The sequence below is a fragment of the Dermacentor variabilis genome, chromosome 1, assembly GCF_050947875.1.
Source record: "Dermacentor variabilis isolate Ectoservices chromosome 1, ASM5094787v1, whole genome shotgun sequence".
Classification (NCBI taxonomy): domain Eukaryota; kingdom Metazoa; phylum Arthropoda; class Arachnida; order Ixodida; family Ixodidae; genus Dermacentor; species Dermacentor variabilis.
In genome coordinates, this window is record NC_134568.1 from 18,311,353 (window position 1) to 18,331,901 (window position 20,549).

At 48.7% G+C, this 20,549-nt stretch overlaps 1 pseudogene; it reads right to left on the reverse strand.

Annotated features, from left to right (window-relative positions):
* Positions 1-20,070: 20,070 nt before the first annotated feature.
* Positions 20,071-20,246, reverse strand: LOC142568144 (U2 spliceosomal RNA; annotated as a pseudogene).
* Positions 20,247-20,549: the final 303 nt, after the last annotated feature.

Genomic DNA, 20,549 nt, shown 5'->3' on the forward strand with positions numbered 1-20,549 from the left:
GCTGCGTGCCTAGTTTAAGGTTCAGCATCATCATCGTCATACGGGCGCATTGTCGTTCACGAACCGCGCGCCGGCTGCGTTGTCCGAGCGTCAAGCTTCAGTGCTTAAACAAGCCCACTCTTAACCATCAAGAACACGGTAGCACAAGGTCATTAGTCTTTCCTATTACGCCAACATTATTTCCGCTCATTGTGTACATTATTCTGTATGCTAAACTACAATGGGGGCGAACGGCTGTTTCCGTGGCGCCTGTGTGCGTAGCCGTTTATACGAGCGGGTCAACAAGCCCTTTTAGGCTTCCGCGGCGTCACCTGCGGTTCGTTCGGTGCCGCATTATCCCGAGGCGGGCTTCTCTGCGCAGCCCCAGCAGAGTGGAGCGCGTATACACATGCAGTTAAGCAAGTGTGCACGCCGTCGTCGACGCCACAGCCGCCCACGATTAGTCGGTGACACAATGGTTGTCGTGCACCTATTTAGACTGCTCAATCGCCCTCGCTAAACAAAAAAAAAATCAAAAGAGAAAAACGATCTCTGCTCGCGATCTACCGATCGCTTGCGCGGCGAGCCAGTGGTTGCAGCTGCCAGCTCAGCACACAGAGCGCACTGAACGCCGAATAACTTGCGGGCGTTTCCTCGCTCCCTCTCGCCTGCGCTCCCGCATCCCACAACGCCCCACCCCAATTCTCTTTTGTTATTCCAATGACTGTGGTTTAAACTTTGTCCCTCAGTCTCCATTAGTTGCGTGAGCGGAGTTTTGGTGCTAGGCGTTACAATACATACACGTAAGGGCTCATAAGAAAGCCTGTCGAAGGGTGTATAAAAACAGCGCGAAAGATGGGACGAAGGCAGAGAAGGCGTACACAGCGCCGCTCTTGTCCTGTCCTTCGCGCTGTTTTTACCCATTTCGTCAAGGACCTACTAGCCCAATTCAGCACTCTCCTGCTGTCGAAGGGAAAGAGTCTGTGAAGAAAAAATACTCCCAGTCGGTGCAATGATTGCGCGGAAACACTGAGAGATGTTAGTGACCGGGTAGCAGAATATTTTCGCGCTGACCTACGGCGATTTACATTTGTGGACCACTGGTCGCGCTCATATACAGCGGCGCCATCTTCCAGAAGCGCGCATTATGAGGGATAACAAGGGGTGACGTGGTATGAGGGACAACACGACGCGCTCTCGTCATATAGTTTACCTGCCGGCGCTCAAAAGAAGCACCTCGCCGGCGCACTCCTGGACATTTCTATTAGTGTCTTGTTAGTAACTGCCGCATGACAGGTCCTGCATGGTCAAACTGCAAACACATTACTCTTTTCACAAGCAGTACCTTTCCAAAATACAATGCACGGCCACTGTGTGCGATCGACGCGATGGAGTCCGCCTAGGTTTTTGCATGAAAGAAGCAATAAAATGCAAATGTACTCGTGTCGTACTATGCCTGTAAAGCTGCAGCCAATTTTTTCTCAATGCTGCGGTGGAAATTTAGCAAAAAGCGAAATTTCTCCGTTAGCATCGGCATGCAATCTGCTTGCGTGAATGACCGCCCAATCGCACATAATGCATGGCGAAACTGCGCTCAAATTGATCGTTTCCCTGAAACATGCGTCTCATAATTTTTTTTAGCAGATACTATACTGCATCTATCACTTGATTCATTTTTAATATACTTAGCGTATGTGTTACAGTCAAAATAAGCTCGCCCCTTCAGAGCTCTTCTTCCTTGAGGCCCTTACTTAGTTTTCGTTGCTAATTCTGTGGAAGTATGAGCTGTGAAGAGTTCACGAACAGGAGATGCTCAAGGACGAAAATTTTGGGTATTTGAATACTGTCGCAAATTCCGTGTAAACTCCTCCTCTTTAACCGTTCATCATCTGTCATGTCATCGGTCAGGTTCGTTCGTTCGTTCGTTCGTTCGTTCGTTCGTTCGTTCGTTTGTTTGTTTGTTTGTTTGTTTGTTTCCTCGTTTGTTTGTTTGTTTCCTCGTTTGTTTGTTTGTTTGTTTGTTTGCTTGTTTGTTTGTTTGTTTGTTTGTTTGTTTGTTTGTTTGTTTGTTTGTTTGTTTGTTTGTTTGTTTGTTTGTTTGTTTGTTTGTTTGTTTGTTTGTCGTCCCAACCACAACCATTGCATGGTGTAGTGGGTAACAACATTAAACACAAGAAAAAGAAAATCCAGAAGCATGAGTTCATGATACCGGCCGAAGCCGTGTGAAACTCTGCGCTGTCTTCAATTGCAACAGCTGCACCGAGGAGCTGTTTCTATCCTTGTGTAGTCCTGGCAATGAAAGACGGATTAATAACCCCGAATTTGTCATCAAAGCCAGCAACTCTCTTTGCCTCACTCTGATACTCGAACATAAAGCATCGAGCGAGAGGGAACCACCAACAGCACATAGTAAAGACCATCACGTAACACGTTTAAACTTCAAATCGTGCATGGGCAGTCCTCGACGAAGATTCAATGAAAGGTAACCACCAAAGCGTGTTTTTTTTTTCTCAGCACGGGGCTGAAGCATCGGCGAACACGCAGTTCGAACCTTGTCTGGCCACCACGCCCTGCCGCACAGGCTGCACGACGCCAGTGTTTCAGCCCAAAACATTCCATCTCGGGCAACTCATGCGGCTGCAGCTGCAGGGATCGCTTGATAAGGTGTAAGATATTGAACTCTATATTACATTTCGCACGCGCGCAGACACACACACATACACGCGCACAGAAAGAGAGAATGTACCTGCACATATGTGCATGGCGCATGTATGTACATGCATTAAATACACAGACAGAATGTTTTTAACAATTTACATGCATGCACTTCACGTCACGAACTATCCAAGACCTCGAAACAAGTTCAGCAAGGCGGCAATGTTTTTTTTTAAATAATGCTTGTGCTGGTCCCAAGTCAAAACGCATATATTTGCTTCTATTGAAAACATAGACTATGGGTATCCATTGGAAGAGAAAAGTTTGGGGAACGAAAATTGTTGCTCTTCTTCAACAAGACAACTTTATATATTAATGTTCTGTAGTTAGCTTTAGTGCTGGTTATTAACTAAATCAGGGCCATTTGCGCATCTTCTGAAAAAAGAAGCGTCATTCATTCGGCGTTAGAGCCGCTGGAAACATCTTTTTTTTTCTTTCAATGAATATAAAGGGCTTCACGCGGCGCGCTTGGTCTTCTGTAAACATTAGAAATTGACGTCGCGCTATGTATAAGACTGCACGTTTTCGCCAGTCAGCGTTGTGTATATGTTACGTATGCTCAACAATGTTTGGGGGACACGGATGCAGCTAGAAGCTGAGTTTATTCTCTGCGAAGCATGCAGCTGCCATTCGAGAGGTGCTTCGCGCGTACTCTACATAGCGTACAGTGGAAATAGCCTTAAAGGTGTTCCCTTATTTTTTTCGAGGATGCGCAAAGAAGAAATCAGTTTGCTTCTACGCTGTGGTGCCGCTTTCTCAGGAGGTCAGATCAACGTGACGCGAGTGTATAGCTGTTCATCCCGCGACACATTAGCGGGGTTGATGTGGACTTGGACATGCGATGTAAAGTTCTTTCTAGAATAAAATTATTTGCATTTTTGAATTATGTCTATAAACGAACGTCTTTTTCTTCAATCACCGCACTTGAGTTGTCCTGTTATTCCATGTGTCGGGTGATAGTTATTTCTTTATTTTATTTATTAAAATGACAGTACAAGGAGTCGATTTCGGTAAGATATACGCAGTGCTAATCTAGGGTCCACGCCGTTTGCGCAGGCAACGAGGATGTTGAGGCTTTATGCGAGTTCTGTGCTTCGCAGTCATATCCTGGCAATTTGTCGCATGTTATACCGTTTGAATTCCTTTGTCTTTCTCCACTTAGGTGGCGATGCACCGTATTCAGCGCGAAAGTAGATGAAGTAGCTAGGAGCAGCTGTGCACGCTAGTGTCTTCGTAAGATCAACTCGCTCTTATACGCCCCATTGTAGTGTAAGGCAACCGATTCGTCAGTTCCAGTGTATACGCCAGAGTCAACAGTAGGATTTCTCCGCGATCGAGGCTCAGTCGACTCCCCAACAGCCTTTGCATTTGTGGTTTCGTACGTGTAGTTTGCCAGTCCAAGCTCCAGCTTGGACCAACTGAAGTACAGTACGACTGGCAGTTGAGCAAGTTGGCATACGCAGGAACTCAGGCTGCAGACGCGCAGGCGTGGTAACACGGACAGAAGTATACGAACAAAAAAAAAAGAGACAACACTGTTCTTTTTGCGTCCACGTTAAACAGTAACAAGAACCATAGGGCTCGTTCAGTTAATCAATGTCAATGTGTGCACGTAATCGCGGACGGAAAATGTTGCAGCACCTAAACTTGTGTATTTCAGCGTGTAGTGCTCAGAAACTGTGTTTGCTGAGTGACTGTAGAACAATCGAAATCACGAATCGTGAGCGAGAACGAACCGTGTCATTTTTTAACACGAGTCAGCAAATTAACGTCCCCATAAATATTTTTTTATCCTTGCCCGTGCGCTCAGTTTGATTTCGTAGTGCGGAGAAACTTCTTCCAAGCGTTAGGCGCCATGATATACGCTAAACTATATGTTAATATCAATATGATGAGTTGAAGTGACTCTAAGACGTACCACCATTATGGATGCACCGTTGCGTCAAAAAAAAAAAAAAACAGAAACTTCAACTTTTCCAAACAACCCACATGAAGGGATGCTGCACATATTGTTACATGTAGGTGAGCTAGAGGCAATCTTTACAAGCTAGACGTGATGTTAAAAAGAGAAAATAGCCGTCTTTCTTTCGGTATCTTCAGGAAGGATACACACACCGGGCAACACTGTACTCGGATTCTGATTCTAGCTGTTCACCCGGCTCGCCGCAAACGGTGAGTCGCCGCTTCCCTGACACAGAGAGCGCACACTACTTGCCAGTGAAGACGACCGAGCCTCTGGCCTGTCCAGGGCACGCCACGAACTCTCCGAGTGCGCATACTCCCGAAAGTTTTGTTCGATCCGTATATAGAGCAGCGCATGCGTAACCCCGCGAACGTCACCCACGGTCCGGCCCCGAGCTCGCGCCGTAATCCGCTGTGTGCCAGGTGTCGGTGGAGCATCGACAAGTGTTCTGCGGACATCTGACGTGCACGTGGCCGATGGTGCCACCCTGAAGTTGCAGCATGAACTGAGACCAACTAAGAAAAGAGAAGTTTCCAGGCGCGGTTTATACAATACCTTGCGCATACTGTGACTGTGTTTATCTCGGCGAGAGCGAAAATTTCGAACACCGGCTCAAGGGGGCAACACATGAACAACGTTAAAAAGAAGAACGTCGTCTTGCAAAGCACGCGGTGGCTGCTAATCGTGAGATTAACTGCGCCAAGGCAAGCGTAATTACAAAAGAAAGAAACGTGAATTTCCGTCAATATCTAGAATATCTCCTTATCCAAACTACGAGAAAAAAGAAAGGTTCAATCGGAACGATGGCAATCTTCCATGCTGCAAACGCGAGATGCCTTGGCCGCGTACTAAAAGGAACTCCAGCTCGCCCTCTTGAGCAGGTTATTTTCTGTGAACAAGGCTTCCGTACGAAAGCCGAAAAGTCTTAAAAGTTTTTTAAGCTATCTATATTTCGGTCGCCCTTTTTACTATTTAATTCGTTCAACATGCTTCCTCCCGACCAGGCGTCATGTCGTCAAACCATCGATTTTACTGGCAGGCTATTTACTATGAGTGCAGCGGTGCCCAACATGACAAGTCCGCGAGCATCTGTCGGCGCCTTCGTCGTTTTCGGCACTGTTGTCAGCCGCCTCACTGGTAGGACGTTACGACAATATTATTACACGTTTACGGAGCTGAATGAGAATAGGGTTATTGAATACATACACACCCATTTCATAATTGCGTCACAACTGGCAAGATAGCCTTTATGTACGGGAACAAAGACGAAATAAACCAGCGCGTTAGCCAGGCTGGCCGACCCAACTTTGTTATGTTTGGCGAATTTGCTTCGTGTAGTTATAGGGGAGTTGCATCACTGGACTTACGAAATAGATCGCATCGCAACCAGAACGGGTTACATGCAAATTACGACGTTTGCCATCGTGCGCCGCAAAGCGTCGCACGAGCGTCGTCCAGACAAGGCAGCGCAGGCCACATATGGTAAGCGCGCTGCACGAGCATGCTGGTGCACGGGAGAAAAGCAAGACGAGGCGAGTTGAGGCAAGCAAAGCAGGAAGTGATGCGGCGACATCAACGCCACCCAACACGCTCACGCCTGAAAAGAAAAATGAATCACGACAACTGCTGCGTCAGGGCCGCTCGCAGAGTATGAGACATGAACGACGGAACATCAGCGCTCTGACAGTGGAACCGTGGCTCTAGCCTTAAGTGCGTCTTTGCGGCCCACGCGCTGTCATGGCTTCTCATCGCGGGCGCCTCAGTGCGAGCAGGTCAGGCTGCATGCCTCGCAGCCTGCGAAGCCGGTGCTCGCTCTATGCAGATGCCGTGCGCAAGCGCACAATTATGATGCAGGCCGCACCAATTACGCACGTCTTGACACGAGCGCGCGTTCGCGCTGCATGCGCACGCGGCCGGAACGGAACGACGGTCCTATTATAGCCACCCTCAACAGGCTTTCTCGCAGTCGAAAGAAAACAGAGTCCTTCCCCCCTCCTCCTGCCCCTTCTACACACACACGCACACGCACACACACACACAAACTCGTTCGTTAGCGCAGATGCTGCGGCTTTTTAGGCTTTAGCAGCTCCACATTGCGTATTTATTTTTTTGTTGACTCTTTTTCGTTTGCTTTTTTTCTGTTTTTTCAACCACTTGAAGAACAATTTCAACCTAGTTTAGGGGAAACGCAACAACTGGGTCGAGGTATGAAATGCAAATAGCAGCTTTCTTTCTCGGACGGAAGGAGTTGTAATGTTGTAATGGAGCCGGCGAAGGCTGCGATGTTCCCGCCATGCACTTCTTGACCGAAAGCTTTGAAGTGCACGCAACGTGCCTACTCAAGTGGCAGCCTGGCTGTGTCAGGAATGGAGAGGGCCAACGTTAGATAAGTCGCTGTGAAGAGAGACAATTCAAAATACCATTAATGTGGTCACGCACCAAGAGATACCGAGAGTCCGAGAAATGTACGCTGCTCCATGACACTATGTATACGATCACGGTTTCTTGCTTTCTTGCTTTCTCTATACTGAAGCGCTTAAAGAACTGGGCTATTTACAAGCTAAAAATTGTTGGCTCTCCTGCTGTCGATGCATATGTGAGGACATATAGTGTTGCCAGATTTCCAGTGTATGAAAACACAAGCGGCACATTCACCTAGCCTCCTCTACAGCTTATATATATATATATATATATATATATATATATATATATATATATATATATATATATATATATATATATATATATATATATATATACTAATCATAACCAACCTTTGTAGATTCGTGCTGTACTCTCTGCGAAATTACCAAGCGTCTTTTCAGAACGCGGCTGACATCGAACTTGAACACTTTTTATGTTCACCATTACCCTTACTGTGATTGACAAGCTACGTTTGCAACAGCAGCATCGTGTCTTTACAGAACCTTGCGTGGTCCGATGCATTATTCTGACAAGAAGGAAACAAGATTTTATGACAAGGGTTTACAGGGACGACGGGTGCTTATAACTGTTGAATACCTTTTTATGTTTTTCAGCAAATAGGCTGGCCGTGTATCACTGCCTCTCTTTAAAACGTTTGCAATGATCGGGCTGACCTTACATCCTATAAAACGAATTTGGAGGGCTACTTTTCTTGCTTCATGGCACCACTTTCTTGCTTTCTTGCTAGTTGTTCAAGGTGCTGCTGGCCTATTTGTGCGCTGCGGGGACTACGCACAAAAAAAATTAAAGAAAAATCCGCCTTCATTTTACCACGTGACAGTGGATGTACAGCGAAGCTGTCGGCGACGTTAGATCAGCACAAGCGACGTTTGCAGAAGTGTAGCATATATCCTCATTCTTCTGGGCCCTCCGCCAAGCGCAAGTTTCATGTTGATCTAAATGAATGTTTAAAAGTAGATTTCGTCAGAAAAATGTGTAAAGTACGACTTAGACACAACCTGCAGACATGACGGCCAGGGGCGTAGTCAGTGGGGGGGGGGGGGGGGGGGACTTATGGGGCTTCAGCCACCCCCCGAATTTTTTTCGTGCTGTCCATGCACCGCCGATCAAAGCAACCCCCGGCGCCGGAAATCATTCTGGGTTTTGTCTAGAACGTCTTTTTCACGCTCGAAAAGCCATTTCACCGCAAAAATTGCGAACTCGGGCTGGATTTCGTGGCAACGCCCATCCACCGGGTGCACGGAGTAAGACATTTAGGAGGTGAAACTCCCGTCAGCGCGAGCGAGCGCGGGCGACCAGATAAAGTCACAATTGTTGGATGCGCCGACGGGGCCATATACAGTAGCGGCGCCATGCGGCGCGTTGTAGAAGCCGCAGCGAAAAAAAAAATGCAGCGCCCGGGCAGGCGGCTCCGGCGCGCTCTATACGGCGGTAATTTCTTTCCAGGCCGCCAGGCGCCGCGAGCACGATTTTCTGGACCTTTTCTGGTCGCCGCAAACAGCGGAGTTTCCACTCCTAAATGTTTCTTGCTCCAAGACCGGGTGTCACATAACGCAATCAGCCCCATCCGAGCACAAAGTTTCAAGGACGTATTGATGGCGAACGGGCTCGCCGCGGCATCTCGCGGAGGCCGCGAAATCTACACTCTATCATGGAATCTACGGAACGCGTGGATGTCAATTCCGAAACTTTATGGGTATAAAGTTCTCATAAATTTTTGATGTGAAAGGTGCATTGACATTTCCAAACGTGTGCTTTAGATATTAAATTGCGGAACTTTGTAAGTTTAATGTTCCCATAAATATTTGACGCCAAAGGTTCATTAACTTTTCCAAAGTCGTACATCGAGCCATACAACGAGACAAGCGAAACCAACACACTATCAGACAAGTTGACAAAGCCCGCAGCGAGGCCCGATGAGACGAAGCGTCGTGGTGGTTCATTCGTGCCATCATGTCACATAAAAAAATATCAACATCTTTTTTCATCTGCGCCAAAGCATCCAGTGAAGACACTAAAGCCAGCCAAGGTAACTACGTTCTTATGTATTTTTTCTACTTTGACTTTTAATCGCGAGGACACATTGAGCCTCTTCAATTTTTTCGTTCTCGCTCCCCTACCCGCGGGCTGCCAGAGCCAGCGGGTAGGGGATGCGCATGCGTTTTTCTCGTGTTGCCCCGACCACCGCGCGGCGCACTTTGGTGCGCGTTCGGTATTCTCTAGCCGAGTGCATTTTCGCCTGGCAGAGTTTTGGACGCTTTCTAGCTAACAGACGAGAAAAAGAAACAATGGTCGCTCGCCGCCATCGCCATCACTGTGGGGACTCGACGGATTGCACCGCGTTCGCTTGAGCGCAACCTCTCCAGAAAGTCTTGTCTCGCCGGCGTAGGATACAGAGCATGCGCATGGTTCTTGATGGACCAAGCGTCTCGTGTTTTATTCGATATTCCTTTAATAGCCACATTAGTTGCCCAAAGTAGGCATTCGATTGTGACCAACATACTCTCCTTTGCATTTTTTTTTCATTACCGTGCCCCCGTCCCACAAAAAGAAAAAGAAAAGACGTTGTTGCGGCGCAGCGAATTGTCGCATGGTGAAAGTTCTATTTTGTTACTTCTTTTGTGGAAAGTAATGGCCATGGGACGCTCCAGCTGCCGGATACTCTTATTATATTATTGCGATAGCAATTATATGGACACTCTAGGCGCATTCCTGCCGTCGACGTCGCCCTCATGTTCCGCATAAAGTCCAAGGGCGATAACATCGTGACCGCGCGCCGCATGCTGTATGTGCGAGTGAAAGCGTGTGGGTGGGGAATGGGTGAGCCGACGTAGGTGGCTCAGTCTTGTGTGCGCAAGGGAAAAAAGTAAGGAGCAAGCGCGCCGCTTTCCGTCGCGCGCGATACATCGGGGTGAGTGGATGGAATGGGGGAGGCATCTAGGATTCTGTGAATCTGTGATTGCGCAACATGTTTATTTGCCTTGTTTGACCCATTATATACCGTGACTTTTTCTTAGATACGTAGATTTATTGGATACTTATACGTATGTTTAGATATCTTGTTGCGAGGTTTTGTGCATACGTGCAGTGAACTTTGTTTCCAGTGGCACCTTTTTGCCCTTTATCAAGCTGTATCTTCGCATTTGCATATTCCATTGTATCTTCGCATTTCTAATGTACGAGGGCAGGTGTGAGGCTAAATGTTGTTTAATGCGCTCATACACTGGGTTGAACATGGTTGCGTGACGTAATGGACACTCCAGAAGTTGAGCAGCGTGGTGCCGTGAGGTTTTTGACAGCTGAAGGTGTTTCCCAGAAAGAAATTAGTCACCGTACGGTTGCCGTGTACATTGAACATTGCAATTTCATTGGCCACTGTGAAGCGTTAGAACAAACGGTTCAAAGAAGGACGTGGAAGTTGCAAAGACGATCCCAGACCGGACCTAAGCCATCGTGCAATCACCCCTAACAAAACTGCAAAGGTTGATGAGCTGATGACACAAGCATAGATGAACTGGCAGAGCGTGTGAACACCAGTCACGGTTCGGTTCCCTGTCACCGTTCACGCCATAATTCATGAACATCTCGGTTATCGGCTCTTATGTGCGCAGTGGATGCCGAAGATTTTGAACCACCGCCAGAATACGGAGAAGTTCCGCGCTGCCTTTACTCATCTGATCCGGTATCACAATAAGGGTGACGATTTCTTGTCTGCAATTGTAATCGGAGACGAACCATCAGGCCACTACTACGAGCCTGAAACACGACGGCAAAGCTTACAATGGAAACATTCGAATTCACCACTCCCAAAGAAAGCAAAGGCCGTCATTTCCGCCGGAAAGGTGTTGTTGACTTTTATTTTTTGATCGTGTGTGGCCATTACTGATAGAATTTGGTAAATCTTAAGAGACTATCAATTGTTTCCGATATTGTGAAACGCCGGATCGGCTGCGTGTCGCAATCAAGAACAAACTACGTGGAAAATTGACGAATGGGGTAATCTTGTTCCACGACAATGCCCGTTCCCACGTCGCTAATGTGGTTAATACAAAACTGGCAAAGCTCAAGCGGGAAATGCTGCAACATCCGCCACAGAGCTCAGACCTGTCGCCTTGCGACTTCCACATTTTGGGGCAACCGAAAAAAACAGCTCAAGGGAACCAGATTCGTCTCGGACGATGACGTGAAAGTCAGTCGCAGATGTTTTGAAGCAACAACCCAAGGAGCTTTATGAGAAGGGCATTACGCGACTTATTAGTCAATGGAACTGATGTCTAAATGCTCATGGAGGCTACTTTTAAATAAAGTACCCCGTTTGTCATATATTCGCATTGGCTCACTTTCATTTGACTCGCCCTCGTATATTATGCAGAACTCCTGCTTTTTATACGTGCTCTCTGTTGCGACTGTAATTTCGGTGCAATTACTCACGATACACGACCGGTGACAGCTGCTCCTGCGGAACATTGGAACATTGGAACATTGGAACATTGGAACATTGGAACAAATGACAGTGTCATTGAGATTTTTCACTGGCCGTTGCATATGTACAAAAATGTAAACAAGGTTCTTGAATCAAGGCTTGAAACAAGGTTCTTGAAAGTTTCACTAGCATATTTGTCCTCAACTTGTTCATTTCATGGCCTTTACATTTTTCATATCAGCGGCATGCACCGCTTTGCTGGTTTCGAACTGATGTAGTTCTAAAGTTCGTGTGATATTTTCTTTACTTACTAAATAGACAAAAAGCATGGAAGCATTGACATCTGTTATGTTGGGCACAACTTTTGGCACATACGAGTTTGATATTTTATGAAAAAATACGTATTTTACTTGTATTGACAGTGCGTAGCGTTCAAGAATTCGTTTGCAGCATCTTTGGCAATGGCAATGCAGTTCTTATTCATGTATTTGATCCCTAGGCAAATTGTTTAAGAGGAAGCTATAGCTCGGGCCCAACTGCGACGCGGCCTATACAGATACTTGTAAAACGCAGAAACGCTTTTCTGAGAGAACTCCTGAATCGCTTTTAATGAAATTTGTTGCATTTGAGAGAGCAAGTTAAATTCTAGTGTCTGTTGGAAGCGGAATTTCGATTTAGGGCCCGAACTTTGTTTAAAATATTTTGAAAAATTCGAAACTTCTAAAAAAATAGAAGCACGAAGTTTACAAATTAATAGCTCTGCACAGATATCGCGGTTCTGTAAACGGCATCTATTACACCATTCAAAGCGGACAAATTCGATATGTCTATTTGTATCTTATGTGAATTGGTTATGTTATGTACAAGGGTTCTGCAAAAGCCGTATTTCCATAATACTTAATTTTTTTAGACTCATGTGTAACATCAGTTTTGTCCGCTGTAGATGTACTATTATGTGCAATTCACAGAATTGTGATATCAATTTTCATTGCTGATTTACAGAGTTGTAAACTTCATTGTTTCGTTTTCTGAAGGTTTTCGATTTTTGCCCCTTTTCAATAAAATATTGACAACCTAAATCGGAAATTCGAAACAAAGAATCACTACAATTAAAGTTTTTCTTTTAAATGCAACAAATCTCATCAAATTTGGTGAAGTGGTTGCCGAGAAAAATTCTCCTTCTCCTTCTACATGTCTCCTTCTCATTTCCTTCTACAATTCTCCTTCTACGTGTATTTAGAGAGGAGCCTCCGACCTAATGTTTCCTCTTAGGAGGAGGCCGAACTGCATTGTGAGCGCGCCCCCTCCCCCCCACCCCAAGACCGAAACTTCTGGCTACGCCACTGATGACGGCTTCGGATTGTAATACGAATCTACGAGAAAACATAATTCTGTTACACGGGAAATGAAACACAAAGCCGTTTTCCAGCTTCCGCATGAGGTCTGAGGGGTGTTGCGTTTCGCCTGCGACACGCGGTTTTGCCGGCGCGACTGCGGCGGGGCGGCAGACATTTTGGCCCGTTCGGCGTCGCCGCAACGCTCCCCGCCAGGTGTTTCCAGGCGTTTCCAGGCATGTTCCGATGCCACGTGTCTTCATGTGCGTGTGTGAGTGTATGTGCCATTGTGCCCGAACCAGGCGATGCGACAGCAGGGGTCATCCTCCCCTTCCAGTCATTGTGCCTGAACCAGGCGGTGCGACAGCAGGGATCACCCTCTCATTCCAGTCATTGTGCCCGAACCAGGCGGTGCGACAGCAGGGATCACCCTCTCATTCCAGTCATTGTGCCCGACCGGCAGCGCTACGACAGTGTGCGTCACCATTAGCCCATTGTACATTCACGTGCTCGTCTATTGAGGGGTTCCTTCTTGCCCTCAACTGCGAGAGTATAAAAACAGCTGCCCCCGGACGCCAAATAGAGGGCTCCGATTTCTTCTGTTGAGTAAAGTGCTCTCCCGTCTCTCTACTTCGGTCAACCTGACCGCCAACTCTTTGCGATGTTAAAATAAACAAGTTGTTTTGTTGTTACCAGTCGACTCATGCTTTGCCGGGACCTTCGGATGCTTCCAGTTGTACCCCAGGCCGCCAGGCCAACGCTACCCTTGGGGCTTGCGACCCAGGTACAACCACGGGCGTCAGCGCCGAGTTCCCAACAGGTCGTACCATCGGTGCGATTCGAAACATCTGGTTGGCAGCGGTGAGATCGCCTCCGACTTCAAACAACTGTCTGCCAGCGGTGAGATCGCGACAACGGAGGCCAGCAGCGAAGAGATGCAGTTGACTGTATGCTGAACAGCTCAACGACGATCCGGGAGCAGTGCAACGAGCCCTGTGTGATGACTGGTTGCCTGCAGCGGAACGACTGCGCGGAACTCTTGGCTGCGAGGTTTGGTGAGTGCGGGACTTTCTTCTTCTGAGCTTTGCCAGGCTTTTGTTAGTGTCAGAAACAGAGCTGGTAATTGTGGTTGTCGTTGCTGCCGGGTTAGTTTGCGGCAAGACAATAGTAAGCAGTAGAGAAAGCAGCATTCAGAGCAGCCATGGATTTGAAGTCGTTGCGCAAACCGAAATTGTTGGAGCTTGCAAGAGAGTTGGGTCTGGATGTCTCAGACAAACTAAGAAAACCTGAACTGCTAAAGGCTATTCTTGAGTTAGAGGCTGAGGATGACGAGCTGTCGGAATGCCTTGAGACCATTGAAGAGAGGGAGACTGCAAAAGAAAAAGAAGAGCGTGAACGTAAAGAACAGAAAGAGCGAGAGCAACAAGAGCGTGACCGTCAACACGCTTTGGAAATGAAGCGTCTCGAGGTAGAGATGGAACGCGCTCGTAATGGAAGTCAGGCACACGGTGCAGGAGAACGCGTATTGTTCAAAATGACTGACCTGATGCGGCCGTTTAAGCTTGGAGAGGACATTGGTTTGTTCCTGGTTAACTTTGAGCGAACGTGCGAGAAGCAGGGGTTCTCTCGGGAAACGTGGCCACAGCGCTTGCTCACTTTGTTACCCGGCGAGGCGGCCGACGTAGTCGCTCGCTTGGATAGAGAGGAGGCAGAGGATTTCGACAAAGTAAAATCGAGTCTGCTAAAAAAGTACCGGCTGTCTGCGGAGGCGTTCCGTCGGAAGTTTCGGGAAAATGAGAAAGGCAGAAGTGAGTCATATACAGAGTTTGCGTATAGGCTTATGTCAAACATGCAGGAGTGGCTCAAAGAAGAGAAAGCGTTTGGTGACCACGATAAAGTTCTGCAGTGCTTCGGGCTAGAACAGTTTTATAGTCGGTTACCGGAGAACGTGCGATACTGGGTCTTGGATAGGCCAGACGTTTGTACGGTGGCTAAAGCCGCTGAGCTAGCCGAGGAGTTTGTGACGCGTCGGGCTCGCGGAGCTAAGGACGGTCAAAAGGGTGAATTTGGCTCGAAGTTTGAGAGGCCGAAATTCACGCCCATGAGATTAAAGGGGGACACGCGTAGTAAGGATGCGAGTGAAAGCAGTCCGACCAAACGTAAAGAGACGGCGGCAGCCAAACGCAGAAAGCGGTTCGAGATGAGGCGAGCGGGCGTGTGTTATACGTGCCAGAAGCCGGGTCACTTTTCGGCGCAGTGTCCGGAAACAACACCAAAAGTTGTGTTTTTTTCAATAGGCAGCACTGACGAGAACATGAAGCTTCTCGAGCCTTACATGCGAGACCTCCTCGTGAACGGGAAAGAGTGCCGAGTGCTTCGCGATTCCGCAGCTACGATGGATGTAGTTCACCCGTCTTACGTAGAACCCCATATGTTCACGGGCGAGTGCGCATGGATCAAGCAAGCCGTGGAAGCTCATAGCGTGTGTCTGCCAGTAGCAAAAGTGCTTATTGAAGGACCTTTCGGAGCGCTTGAGACGGAGGCGGCAGTGTCATCTATGCTGCCACCCCAGTACCCGTACCTATTTTCAAACAGGTCCGATCACCTCCTGCGCGAGAAGGGGCTTTTGTTTGGTGAAGCTAGTGTTTAGGCCTTAACCAGATCGAAGGTTCGGGAGCTCGCTGCAAAGGCGGTAGTTGCGGGGCCGACGTTATCAAACAACGAAAAAGGGTCAGAGGCGCAGCAAGCTGATATTCAGAGCACGCCCGAACTGAATAAACTTGAGTCTGTAACGTTAAAGGCGCCAGATACTGGAGAGGAAACGCCCGACACGGGAAAGTTAGAAGAGCTATCTACTGATTTGCTCATCGCGCCTACGTCAGACGGACTTAATAGGTTGCTAAAAGTCAGCCGGTCGGCTTTGATAGCCGAGCAAAAAAAGGATGGCAGCCTGGAAAACGTGCGCTGCAATGTCAAAGAAGGTATCGCCAGGAAAACTGCGCGTTTTGTGGAAAGAGGTGGAGTCCTGTACCGGAAGTATCTAGACCGCCGAGGAGTGGAGTTCGATCAGCTGATCGTGCCTCAATGCTATCGTCAGGATCTGTTGCGCTTGTCACACGGGGGTTCGTGGTCCGGACACCTAGGAGTTAAGAAAACTAAGGACCGTCTCTTGCAAGAGTACTATTGGCCAGGGTGTTTTCGGGACGCAGACCATTTCGTGAGGACATGTGACACTTGTCAGCGGGTGGGCAAACCAGGGGACAAATCAAGGGCGCCGTTGAAATTGGTACCTATCATAACGGAGCCTTTTAGACGGCTCGTTATTGATACAGTGGGACCTCTGCCGGTAACAGCCACGGGGTACAGACACATTTTGACTGTGATCTGCCCAGCGACAAAGTTCCCTGAAGCAGTGCCGCTTAAAGAACTCAGCTCAGTTGAGATAGTTAATGCACTACTGTCCATATTTGCGCGAGTTGGTTTCCCTGCGGAAATCCAATCAGATCAGGGCACAGTGTTTACTAGCGCTTTGACGACAACTTTTCTCGAAAGGTGTGGGGTAAAGCTGCTACACAGCTCAGTGTACCACCCACAGTCGAATTCCGTTGAGAAGCTCCACTCCGTCATGAAGCGCGTGTTGAGAGCCTTGTGTTTTGAACATCAAACTGACTGGGAGCTGTGTCTGCCTGGGGTGATGTTTGCTTTAAGGACCGCGCCGCATGCGGCTACGGGGTTTTCGCCAGCTGAACTGGTGTACGGTCGCTCGCTTCGGTCTCCGCTTCGCATGCTTCGAGAATCGTGGGAAGGTAGGGGCGACGACCCAGTCGTGGTGGAGTACGTACTTAAGCTCCTCGAACGCTTAAGAAGGGCACAGGAGTTGTCAGGTGAAGCAATGACAAAGGCCCAGCAGAGGGCCAAGGTTTATTATGATCGGACAGCCAGGGCCCGTCGTTTTGAGGTGGGCGATGAGGTCATGATATTGCGCACATCGCTAAACAACAAACTAGACGTGCAGTGGGAGGGCCCAGCACGAATTGTTCAGAAACTGTCGGACGTTAACTACGTGGTAAGTCTGCCAGGAAAGCGGAAAGCACAGCAAGTTTACCACTGTAATCTGCTCAAACCTTATAGACAAAGGGAAGCAGTGGTGTGCATGATGGTAAACGTTCCTGAAGAGCTTCCGGTCGAGCTTCCGGGACTAGGCTCAGTGACGAACAGGGAAGACACCGGTCAAGTCATTAGTGACCTTATCAGTAAAGCACCGCTGTCGCCTGAGCAGAAAACCGAACTACACCAGCTATTACAAGAGTTTCAAGGTCTGTTCTCTGAGAGGCCTGGTAGGACTTCTGTCCTTACTCATGATATAGAACTTACCTCCCCAGAGCCAGTACGATCCAAGGCGTACCGGGTGTCACCCCGCCAGGGCGATATTATGGAGGCTGAGGTAAAGAAAATGCTACAGCTCGGTGTTATTGAGGCAGGTGAGAGTGATTATACCTCCCCTTTGATTTTAGTTGAGGTACCGGGCAAGGAACCTCGTCCTTGCGTCGACTACCGCAGGCTTAATTCCATCACTAAGGATCAAATTTATCCGATCCCTAACATCGAGGAGCGCCTTGAGAAAGTTAGTAGCGCTCAGTTTATTTCCACCCTAGATCTTGTCAGGGGTTATTGGCAGGTTCCACTTACAGAAGAGGCTAGTAGGTATGCGGCGTTCATTTCACCAATGGGAACATTCCGTCCTAAAGTGTTGAGTTTTGGTTTGAAGAACGCGCCATACTGTTTTTCAAGCCTCATGGATAAAGTGTTGCGGGGACAGCAAGAATTCGCTTTACCGTATCTAGACGACGTAGCGATATTCTCCGCATCCTGGTCTGAGCATATGGCACACTTGCGGGCAGTGCTAACCCGCCTGCGCGAAGCGGGCTTGACAGTCAAGGCTCCTAAGTGCCAGTTAGCACAGGCCGAGGTTGTCTACCTCGGTCACGTGATTGGTCAGGGTCGTCGCCGCCCCTCTGAAATAAAAGTGGCCGCTGTGCGAGACTTTCCGCAACCGCGCACAAAGACCGATATTCGGTCGTTCTTAGGTGTCGCCGGCTACTATCAGAGGTACATCCCCAGGTACTCTGATATCGCGGCTCCCCTGACGGATGCTCTAAGAAAGTCAGAGCCTCAAACAGTCGTCTGGGACGAGACAAAGGAAAGAGCTTTTAGCGCCCTAAAGAGTGCCCTAACAAACCAGCCTGTGCTACGATCGCCAGACTATACAAAAGGGTTCATTGTTCAGTGCGATGCTAGTGAGCGAGGCATGGGCGTTGTACTGTGCCAACGGGAAAATGGAGAAGTAGAACACCCCGTCCTGTATGCTAGTCGTAAGCTGACCAGTCGTGAGCAGGCGTATAGCGCCACCGAGAAAGAGTGTGCGTGTCTCGTGTGGGCCGTTCAGAAATTGTCATGCTATCTAGCCGGCTCGAGGTTTATCATTGAGACGGATCACTGCCCTCTCCAATGGCTGCAGACCATCTCTCCCAAAAATGGCCGCCTCCTGCGCTGGAGCCTCGCTTTACAACAATATTCCTTTGAGGTGCGTTACAAAAAGGGGAGTCTCAACGGTAACGCCGATGGCTTAAGTCGAAGCCCCTAACGTAGGAATCAGCCTCAAAATTGTTGGTTACTGATGTTTTTCTTCCTGAGGCAGGATTTTTTTTAACATATTGCTTTTGTTTAGTGTTTCAAAGTGATGATATGCTTTCTAGTGCAATTTTCCAATTTGTGGACGCGTTCTGAGTGATGCTAGACTACTGTAAGGAACTAGGCAGTGGTATAAAAAGGGGAAAGAGCCTGGCAGGGCTTAGTGAGGGTTGTGCCGTGCTTGCTGACTGAGCGGTTGAGTTTCAGCGTAGTTCTAACGCTTGCCGGGAACGAGAACAAAAATGTGAACTCTCCCGAAGTCACTTTGCAGTGTCCCGTGCGAACCTGAACGAGAGAACGAGGCCTTCTCTGTGCGCTGCGCTCAAGAAACGTCGAGGGACGCCCGACTTCGGTTGTGACCATCATCGAGCGACATCCCTCCGGACAGCGGATGCAGTCCCCTGACCATCGGGATCTCCTTCCCCCGGCGGGGCGGTCTGTTGCGTTTCGCCTGCGACACGCGGTTTTGCCGGCGCGACTGCGGCGGGGCGGCAGACATTTTGGCCCGTTCGGCGTCGCCGCAACGCTCCCCGCCAGGTGTTTCCAGGCGTTTCCAGGCATGTTCCGATGCCACGTGTCTTCATGTGCGTGTGTGAGTGTATGTGCCATTGTGCCCGAACCAGGCGATGCGACAGCAGGGGTCATCCTCCCCTTCCAGTCATTGTGCCTGAACCAGGCGGTGCGACAGCAGGGATCACCCTCTCATTCCAGTCATTGTGCCCGAACCAGGCGGTGCGACAGCAGGGATCACCCTCTCATTCCAGTCATTGTGCCCGACCGGCAGCGCTACGACAGTGTGCGTCACCATTAGCCCATTGTACATTCACGTGCTCGTCTATTGAGGGGTTCCTTCTTGCCCTCAACTGCGAGAGTATAAAAACAGCTTCCCCCGGACGCCAAATAGAGGGCTCCGATTTCTTCTGTTGAGTAAAGTGCTCTCCCGTCTCTCTACTTCGGTCAACCTGACCGCCAACTTTTTGCGATGTTAAAATAAACAAGTTGTTTTGTTGTTACCAGTCGACTCATGCTTTGCCGGGACCTTCGGATGCTTTCAGTTGTACCCCAGGCCGCCAGGCCAACGCTACCCTTGGGGCTTGCGACCCAGGTACAACCACGGGCGTCAGCGCCGAGTTCCCAACAACCGATGCCATCGGTGGGATCCAAACAGGGGCCGCGGCCGACAGATGGCGATACTGTTTTTGGACAGTGCAGATATCTGCGCAGCGGTCGATTTAGGCACATCTGGCCTCCTTGAAGCCCTTGGGTTCAGCGAGAGCAGGCGGAAAGCAAACATGTCCGCAATAGAGATTAGTAAGAGGAGATCGGAAAATTGGTGAAAGTAAGGAAACGACAAACAACGGAGGCGGGCAAGAAGAAAATTCGCAATACGGGTTCAGAAAGTTTGGTGATGAAAATTGTTCATGCTTTTTTTTTCTTTTTTACAGCGAAGCTGTATATAGCTAAATTCTGGGAAAAATTGCGTGCGCCTATCCAGCCGTATAGATCGATAATTGCTCCCCGTACGGCGGCCCATGCCGAAGCTAGTGCAATACCGGGCCGACCCGCCCCGGGTGAAGCAGTGTTTAAGCACTCCACCAACTAGGAAAAGTAAGTTTAATATCTTAGGTCCAAGTACGACCCGTATCAGATATTGAGCTGATAAAAACAGATATATACTTTGACCCGCGTCGGCCATGTCTAGTTCGCACCGCCCTCTCTATGTCGGCGTTTCAAGCACTTGCGTATATCTCCTTTCCTTTCCTTCCGCTTTTCCGTGGCGGCGGTCCCGTAAGCGTGCTGTCCGCTGGGACCGCGAAGCCGAAAGAAGTGCGAACCGTCCATGTGGCCCCGATACCGCAAACTTGGAACGTTTCACCGGAGCAACGGCCAGATTTCAGAGGGAGTTTGTGGGTAACCAGTTTTGTGTGGCCTGTGTTGTGTATGACCGCTTGTGGTTTTCGAGTGACCTCACAACCATTACTGCACTGCGGGTCGTCGA